Below are 10,195 nucleotides of genomic sequence, written 5' to 3'. Positions count from 1 at the left end.
ATATCTATACATCTCCTTAGCGAGGAACGAGGATTAATTCCTTTGAAACTCAAGTTAATATGCATACAATAATTAAAACATATACATATGAACATGCATATAGTGACTTTACATTGAAATGTACAAGCAGGGCCGTTTCTAGATCCTTTGGAGAGCTTCCCTAAATGGGTTCTCACAGGTATGTGTCGAAACACAAATTCACTCATAATTTTTCCACTCAGGTTTTGCTAACTCCAGTGTGTAGTGGCACACTTTTCCTCACATCTCAATGACAACAGAGGAGTCGAGGTCGATTGATCACATCTGCTACTTAATATCACATCATCCTACTCCTAATTGAGCTAGAGGTCTTTATTAGGTATTGTGGGGCTTAGGTGATGGTGTAGAAGAAAATGGAAATGGAAAATAAAAAATGACAAGTATGAGAGAATAGGGTCTTCAAGATATTTACACTATAGAAATCCTTGTATGCTTTTCCTGCTTCTACCTGAGTTTTCCTACTTTGCTTTTAAGCCTTTAAACTTTTTTCTTTTTTTTTTAACCATAAGAACATGATTCTATTTTTCTTTCCTGAAGCAAGTAACTAACTTTTATTTGGGACAAGTCTTTATCTTTATTTTTCTACATTTCATCCTATTTCTCATACTTATCATTTAGGTAGGTTTATTTTATTTGGGATTAATAGATGTGTAATGATTTTTTGGTGAAAATGAAAGGTTTGATGAAAGGTTCAGTGGAGTGACTAGCTGTAGAATTTGTAATATGTATGAATTTTTGGCTATGTCGATCCAAAGACGGCCTAAATTCTCGCCTAGGGTTCGGATGGTGATCAAGTAAGTAGACACGTGATTTTCTCTACTCGGAACACTACTCCTCTGTGTCATTACTCACACATCACACATATCGATGCTTTTTCGTTAGATTCTCACAAGATTAATAGTGTAAGTAAACTAACCGTGGGTTCCAGAAACTTACTGCTATGTACAATCGATGATACTCAGTGCATGAATACTCATGAAAAGATGTAAAAACTATTACGTACGTATTATCTTAAGTTTCCTAAAAACAAATCCTAATTCGAATACTAATGTGAGATTTCTATACAATTTTTATCATTGAAAAGGAAACAAGACTTTGTCACTAAGTACATTTATTAACAAGAAAATAAAAACTATATACAGCCTACAAGTTGCCTAATTTTTGCTATAGGTTTAAAGCACCCCCAAACTGAATGATGCTTAGTCCTCGAAGTATCAATAGATAAAGAAAGAAATTACCTGAGAACCGTGAGAAAAATTAGGGCTGGATTGCTGGAATAGAAAGTTGTTACAACATAATATATTATACAAAAATAAACAAAGAAAAACAATAGCACACGAAACACAACTATTTACAGTTAGATATATGTACAATACCCTCCTCAAATTCACCATCTAGTATGTCGTGATGGTCTGGTGTCTTCGCGAGTGAAATGCATTTCCTTAGCATCGCACCAGAAGATAATAGTCTGCCAAATTTCTGCCCATTGTTGTTCTCCGGATTTGTTCAAATGTGCTATCATTTTTTCATCGTTTGGATAACAACGAACACGGCTCAGGTACCGATCAGGACATCGCCATTGCTGAAACCTCAATGAGCAAATTATTTTGTTTGCTGGGCACATAGAATCTACCTTGACCCAGTCATGAAATGTAGCTAAAAACTGCGGGAAATGCATCCTCATGATTTGGCAAGCGGTTACCGGTAAAAGTATATACTGATCCCGAACAGTGCAAGCTCGTTTCAGATTGGAGATAACACAGCTCAAGATATCAAACAATGTATGACCTTGGGCAAGTGCATTGAATATAACGCAAGCAGCCTCATTGGTAGTAGAGAAGTGCCAATCTCCCATGATGTTCAAAAGTATAAACAACATCGCAATCCCCATGTTCATGGTCATGCTTGCTAAGGGAATGGTGATGTCTCGGCATGCCGCAAGTCCTTCTCATTCTTGTTTAATTTCAAGGCCATCACCGTATGCTGCGCAAAAAGCAGGCCAATGAAAGGAACAGGGAGAATTGTGGAAGATGTAATGCCATGTGGCTGCCGGCTCGTGATAGGGAAGATCCAAAGTTAGGGAAAGCTGATGTTCAGAAAAAATATGTCATGTGCCACCAACTAGGATTGTGAACCCGTCTAAGAAGAAACCATGTGCATAGTTGAATACTAGTGTGTCTTCCATATTAGCATAAAAGTATGCAGCCAAACTTAGAGAATAAGTTTGGTCAGGTTGAAGAACTAGGGAAGACCACCCGATATTAGTGATGTAGTCATGAAAAAGATGGCCATAAGTACTAGAATCCATCATAGCCTGAAAGGATTGCTCAGGAATGAGTTTCGTAGGTGTCATGTTTGATGAAGATGCCATGTGTGATGGAGTAAAGAGATGGGTAAGGATGTAAGAAGAAAAATGACCAATAAAGTCTGATTGGATGGATGAATGAGTATGGAAGAAGATAGAACCTCCTGTAATCAAGTTTAAAATAAAAAGTTAAAATTGTTCATATCACAACTTGAAATATGACAATCCTAGTAGGTATTTCGTACAAAAGAAGACACAAAGATAACAACACATTTAGATTATTGTAGCACACGACGAAAAACGTAATAATTTACTAGATTATTTATTTATTTATTTATTATTATTATTTTAAAAAGAAAATCAAGGATCATGATGATGATGATGACTATGGAGACACAGATCGTGCACAAGGCTATTTAGTTCATCAATTTGTTGGCTTAACTGCAGTTGAATGTCTCCTTGGTTGGCAGAGAGGGTAGTTTGATTCTCCATTAGGAGATCGTGATTTTGCAAGGAATGAGAATGATTTTCCAAGATTTCCTCCTGTTGAACATCGTGCATTGCTTGACGTTCTTGAAAATCTAGAATGCTTTTGATAATGATTTCTTCACGTGCGTGTAGTTCCCGCATGCCTTGATGAAGAAATTGAATGCCTTCCATGTGATTAAAAATGTTCTACATGGCATTTTCATTGAAGAAATGTTCAGAGTTTGAGCTTGGGTCGTCCTGTACATCTGTTAGAGTATCTGGAGTCCAAAAACCAGCAGAGTAGTTTGTGTGAAATATAGTAATAGCCGTTCTTTGAAGAGGTATTTCTAGAGAAACTATTGGATAACCCCAGCGCATCATGATTTTCGTGACTAAAGTGGGCAGAGGTGCTAACCTTTTTGTTTTCCTGGTGATCACGTTCCAGAGGTGTTGGATTATGCAAAAATCATCCCTTTGATTCTGCATAATTCATAGTAGGTGGAGTTTAGGCTTTCCCACTTCAAATTGGTGTGATGTACCGACCACATTATGTCCCAACCAGTGGAGCACAACTCGTTGATTCTATTTCAAAGAGCGTTGAAGAACAACGTGATGTCTATTTCCGACTTCCCCACGAGATAAGGTGGCTCGTAGTAAAGTTTTAATGGAATCAAATGTTGACTCTGGAAGATTGAACTCCTGTGTATTTATTGGAATTTGAAGTATGTTAGAGATAATTTCCCTAGTCAATTCAAATCGTTGTCCATAGGCATTGAAATAGAATTTTCCATTTTTAGGTCCGCTAAATTGGTAGAACATCAAAACCAATTCTCTGGAATAATCAGCTGCTGAATGATATAGAATAGGCATCCATCCTCGACGTACAATTTCTATGTCAAAATAAGGAGAAAATTGGCCATCATCAAAAAAATTCAAGTAGTCTTTCTTAGGCGCTATCTTTCTTGGTTGATCCATTTGGAAGTATAAGTGAGGGATGGATAGTGAAGAATGCTTGAAATGAAAATGGCTGAAAAGAAGAGATTTATAGCCAATATATGAGTCTGTACGAATCAGGAAATCAAGTGCAGTTAAATCCAGAATTAATATGTGAAAACACAAGTAACCCATGTGTTGTTGTGACACATACTTTTTGGAACAGCAACTATGGGTATCCATAGTATGTCTTTTCATGTCAGATTTCCAAAAACAATTAATGAGGTGTTCCAATGTTAGAAAATACGGATGAAGGTTTCACATGGTAGTTAGACCTACAGGTAATTTCTGAATTGATGATCATACCTCAATAATGGAATATGGATAGAAAAATTGAGGTGCGTGCACAACAATTTTTAGGCATGCCATGTCGTGTGCGCGATCTTCTATGAACACAATGAGTTGAGATTGATTTATTTGTGTGAGTTATTGATTTTTCTTCTTTGTTATAGTTTTGATAATTTTTTTATCTTTATGATAAGGCAAAAATACAACTAATACACACAAATATTAAATAGGGAACTTCTCCATTTAATACGTAACCCGTACAAATGTTTGAGAATTATTTAACACACCACACTAATATACAAAATGACAAACGGAAATTGATATGTAGATTACATAGATTCAGATATTCTGGTTGATGTTATGCATGATTGACAGTAGAACAATGATAAATACTGTTATCACGAAGACTGTAACAGCTCCATCTCGTTGCTCCTTTTCCAATCGCTCGATCGGATCCATTATGTTAAAGAAAATGGGAATTTGTGGAGATTAAGTTTTTGGAGAGTGAGAGAATGGGATGAGTGAAGTTGGATGAGGAGTGTCGGATTTTATAGGTGAAAATCCGACCGTTTGTGGATATCTGACCTTTGTGATATCTTACCGTTGTGCTTTCTGACCGTTGTGGATATCTAACCATTGTGGATATCACGTAAGGGCTTTATTTGCTGGGCACGTGACTTGGGTCAGTTTTGAATTTTTGGCCCAAGTCCATATGAATTCTGGAAATTCCCATTATGACCCGAAATGTCCAAAATTTTCAAATTGAAATCTCGGTTCGTTTCAACTCCAAATGGAACGAATGAGGTTCCAAAACGATCGGCATTAAAATTTGTCGTCCAATGGATTATGAAAAAGGCACATTCAAACCTTTTTTATTTTTATTTTATTTTGGGGGGGTTGAGTCTTGTCAAAAACCAATGCATAAAGGAACAAACTAATCTATTTATATTAGGAAGACAATAATCTAATAACATAAATAATTTCTCATTATGTCCCGAACTGGTCCGAAATCTTCAAACGTGAAATCTCGATTCGTTTCAACTCCAAATGGAATGAATGAGCCGCCAAAATGATCGGCATTAAAAATGTTATCCATTGGAATATGGAAAAGGCTCATTCAAATCTTTTTTTTTTTTGGCGGGGGGGTGGTTGTTGAGTCTTGTAAAAACAGAACGCAACTTTTTTTATTTTATTTTATTTTATGTACAAATTTACAAGGGGAGATGAACGTGTCAACAACACCGGCAGTCCAGAATAAACACCACAAACAGTAAAATCAGGCAACTGTCATGTCGACTCTGGAGTGAACCCAATCCATCCCAACTGTGGCTTAACCTTTATGTTTTGGGGGCCTAGGGTTCAGGACGGTACCATCCCTGACCAATGTGCAATAGTCTAGTAATAATATTACCCTTAGTACATATGGAATAGCCTCAAACTGCCCCGCAATGCAATCAGATAGCAACTGCTAGGGTTGGCCTGGTAGAATCCATTGCCTGTACGAATTAGGGAACAACCGATGTTGCATATCACGACTCTCTTTGTGCACAATGCATAGTGATAAGAGCCCAAAACTGTAGTTTTAACCCTGTAACAGTCATACTTTTAGACCAATTATATGAGTAATAATTAAGAGTTAACACTGATTACGTGTTTTTATGCATTTCAGGCTTCAAAGTCCATTATGTGCAGAAATGTGCCACTTTAGCGAGATAAAGGAGCAAAGGTTGGTTACTAAGGAGTTCTGTGACTAAAGGCCAAGATTCAAGAAGACAAAGCCTTTCTAAAGCCCGATCAAAAGCTGAAAAGTCGACGCGGGCAAAAACAGCACACAAGTCAGTAGAACTTCCGAAGGCCGTATCTTTGGACTCAGACCTCGGAATGGGGCCTACCTTATGTCAAAACGACTGGCTCGGAAAGATCTTTCCAATGGTCCAAGCCCTGACCCAATCAGAGAAGTAGAAGTGGACGAAAAATCTGTTGAAGCTAACTGCAGCTGAAGAGGCCTTTTTGGACTGAAAGAATTGGGTTTTGGGCCTGATTCTCTGGCCCAAAACATGGCTCCAAGCCCATGCACGATTTTTGGATCTGAAAGTATAAAAACAAAAGCTTAGATCTTTGTTAATGGTAGATAGTTAATGGTAGCTAGTTAGACCTAAAACTATAGATAATTTTAGATCTAGTTTTCATGTAATAAAATTAAGTGTAGTTTTAAATTCAATTCTTGTTTTAGATTAAACTCTTAGAATCATTATTCTTAAGTAGTTTGATAAATAAAATAGTTATTTTTATCAATTTCAATTTTTGTCATTTCAATTTATAGATCTAATTTTATGTTAAATTAATTACTTTAGAACAAGTAGATTATTAATTTAGTATTTGAATCATTGTTTTATTATTCATTAGATTAAGAAAATAGTGTTCTCCATAAGTTGGTTTCATTTCCATTAATTGTTTTGTTTCAATTCGCAGATTCAAGTAATTGTCATTATTAGTTTAATTCAATTATTGCATTAGTAGTTTTGAATTGGGTTTAAACAAGCAAAGTTTCAATCTTTATATCATGTCTTGTTTCAATTCCATTGGGAATGATAGCGTGATTATTCTCGGCTAAACCTCCATTGAGGGGGTTGAGAAGCCTTGATGAAAGCTTGATTCCGATTATCGTAGAGTCATCGTAATTTCCTTTCCACTCTAGAAACGATTAGTTCACCATGAGAATGGGTTTAATCGTTCACATACTAGTTATGAATTGGTAGGAATGTCATGTGTAATTAGGGATTAGGAGTAACCATATTGTTACTCTTGGGCGATTCAATTCGGATTACGATTAATTCGATTAGTAGGATTAAGTCGAGTTAAGGTGGAATCAATCCCCCTCTAACTCCTTATCATAGAATCAACGTAGCATTCCATAGTTGTTCTAATAGTCGACTAGTTGCATCTTGTGGGTAGTTGCATCGTAGTCTAGTTGCCACTTTGTAAATCTCTCATTAGACTTTAGAGTTAAGAGTATTTATACGTAGAAAACACAGCATGCGGAAGGACTAGGAGTGGAACGAATTTGTTACTCCACTCTATTTCGATAGAATTGAGAGTAGAAACTTTGATAAAACTAGGCACATAACATAGTTTTAGTTTACTTACGTTTTGAGTTTTATCGTTCATTTCGTAGGTAAACTATTCAATTTTATGTTTTATCAAATGGCGCCGCTGCCATCTTAGTTTCACTTTCGCATTGTTTTTGTAGTACAAGTACTTTTCTTAAAGTCCCATTAAACCCACCCACCCTTGTTTGATTCATACTATGGTTTTCCGAGTCAGCGTTGGAAAGTTCCGCAAAAATATACAATAAAGCGACCGCGCTTCTAACCGAGCGCACTGCTTAAAGGCCAAAAGATTGCAACACCGAAGCCCATGTGGATGTGGAGCGCGACCAGCCCTAAAACACTGTCACTTCAAGTTACACGGAGCGCGACCGCGCCCTAAGTGAGCGCACCCGCGCCCTAAGCTAGAGTTTTCCGAATTTCTACAGTTTTGATTCGAATTTTGATTTTTCAAGTTTTTCAGTGTTCTAACTTGTTATATACACTGAACACGCGTAAACAAGACGCTATTCATAAGCGAAGCAAGGACGCAATCAGGTATTCCTTTCTTCCACACCTCGCATCTCTTGTTAAAGGTTTATACTAGTATATCAGAATTGTTTGGAGTGGGATGGGTTTAGCTAAATTTGGTCTTAGCCTTGTATGAGATTAAGGTCTGGTCGAACAAAAACACAACAACGTCGACAAAAACGACTCTATCTAGTATACCACCCACTACACCTCTAGCTACTATTTCACACACACCACTGACACAATGCCCGACGAAGGAGAAACTCCTCTCGGACTTTTATAAAGCCTTGGCGATAGCCCCAAATCTTGCATCGTTCTAGCGGACCACGGGGATTTCGAATCCCCAAATATTTTAATTTGTTACCCATTTTTCATGGATTAGACCATGAAAAACCTTATCAGCACATGCGTAGCATTGAACAAGTCCTAACAACATTCCACCATCATACGGTTGGTGCGGAACAAATTAAACTAAGGGTATTCCCTTTCACCTTAGCCGATAAAGGCGTCTTGGTTAACTGCCCAAAGCCTAATTCTCGTGGACTCGTGGGCTAAACTTGTTCAAATTGTTTATGGAACATTTTACCCACCCCTAAAGATGGATGAGATGCTTTCCAAGATTCATTTTTTTCGACAAAATCCTCATGAATCATTTTCAGAGGCTTGGAATCGTTTCACCGATCTCCTTATAGAGTGTCCACATCATAACTTAGTGAAAGACACGTTAGTTCGTGCCTTTTTCAAAGGACTCCTACACCACCATAAAGAAGTCCTTGACATAATGAATGAGGGTAGTTTCTTAAGCAAAGGAGCCTCGGAGGCTTATAAACTTTTAGAGGATCAAACTAAGCGAAATAACAACTGGGGGGGTAGTGACGATATCCACCGCTCCGCTAGTTCATCAAATACAGTTAAGGCCGCCGGTATGTTTGAAATTAAACACGATCCTGAGCTTAAAACTCTAATCGAATCACTCACTAAAAAGGTAGAGGCCATTTCGCTCAACAAAAGCCTATCCCCGCATGAATGTAAATTCAAATCCATGTAGTTTCTGTTGGAGCCCTGAGCATCCCGACTTCCACTGTCCTATAGCCTATGAACAGGTTTGTTCCATTAATAGTGAACCTAACGCCCCTTGGAGACAAAATCCCAACTTTGGTTGGAGAAATAACCAACACGTCACACCTCCAGAGTACAATAATCAATATGTTAGGCCAACACACAGTTTTAACCAAGCTCCACCACGACAAGGACAGGGTCAGGGTAATTTTAATAATTATAACAACCAAGTGCAACCTCGACAAGGACAAGCACAAGGTCAAGGTAGTTATAATAATTATAATGCTAATAGAGGTATCGTTCCGGTAAATAATAATTATCAAAGTCCACCCATAAATAATTCACGCGAAATAGTTCCAAATCCACACCACCCGACTACTACACCCACACAACCGATCGTCTTGACACCTTCATACAAGTGAGCCAAAATTTTTCCAAACCATGGCTCAATCTAACCAACAGAACCTACAATCTGCGTTAATAATTTAACCCAACAGTTGGCTCAAGATAAAGCCCAACCCAAAGGTGTGTTTCAGGTCACGAAAATACCTAATCCTAAAACAACAAACACAGCCTTTGAGGTAACCGATAATACTAGTAATGAATATGAAAATATAGGTGAGCTAAAGGCCATCACCACTCTCTCGGGCGCAGAGTGCTTGATAACAAAGTAACTATGCCTATAGTTAACCCCACCAAGAAACCCCTACACCGCTATTTTACTAGATACCTAAATAGAAACTGAAGAGCTTACCACTGTAGAGGTACCAGTTACAATACAACCTAAGAAACAGAAAGCCACGGTTAAACATCCAGGTGATACCATTGCTAAATATAGACAGAAACCACCGTTTCCATAAAAATTAGCCGTGTTAACTAGGGATACTAATTATGAGGAGATTAGGGACGTTTTCAAGAATCTAACTATAAATCTTCCCTTCCTCGAAGCTATTAAAAAGCTACCACACCATGCTAAGTTTTTTAAGGAGTTGTGTACTACTAGGCGTAGGACCAATATACCAAAAGACGCCTTTTTAACAGAACAATTCCCAACTCTATTTGAACATAATGGAATTGCTAAGTACAAGGACCCTGGTCGTCCTACTGTACAATGCACCTTAGGAGATTCCTATACGACGACCGCGTTATTAAACGTGGGGGCTAGTGTTAACTTACTCCCGTTTTATTTGTATAGACAAATAGGCCTAGATGAAATGCAACCCACTAAAATGACATTGCAATTAGCTGATCGGTCTATTAAGTATCCTAAGGGTGTGGTCGAAAATGTTCTGGTAAAAATTCAGGATTTCTACTATTCGGCTGATTTTGTCATCCTCGATACAGAAGTCGTTAAGGACTCTGTCCCAATCATCTTAGGGCGTCCTTTCTTGTCTACTGCCAATGCGCTCATTAATTGCCACGATGG

The 10,195-nt window shown here is 37.7% G+C and overlaps 1 non-coding gene across 1 annotated transcript; it reads right to left on the bottom strand.

Moving 5' to 3' along the window:
• Positions 1-8,317: 8,317 nt before the first annotated feature.
• LOC147475383 (small nucleolar RNA R71) lies at positions 8,318-8,421 on the bottom strand. The gene has a single exon (XR_015209973.1). It is a non-coding gene; the product is annotated as a small nucleolar RNA R71 (small nucleolar RNA).
• Between the last annotated feature and the right edge of the window lie 1,774 nt (positions 8,422-10,195).

This window comes from Coptis chinensis, chromosome 9, assembly GCF_015680905.1.
Source record: "Coptis chinensis isolate HL-2020 chromosome 9, ASM1568090v1, whole genome shotgun sequence".
NCBI classification, from domain to species: domain Eukaryota; kingdom Viridiplantae; phylum Streptophyta; class Magnoliopsida; order Ranunculales; family Ranunculaceae; genus Coptis; species Coptis chinensis.
The sequence above is the reverse complement of the archived record's forward strand: the minus strand, read 5'-3'. Positions and strand labels throughout refer to the sequence as shown.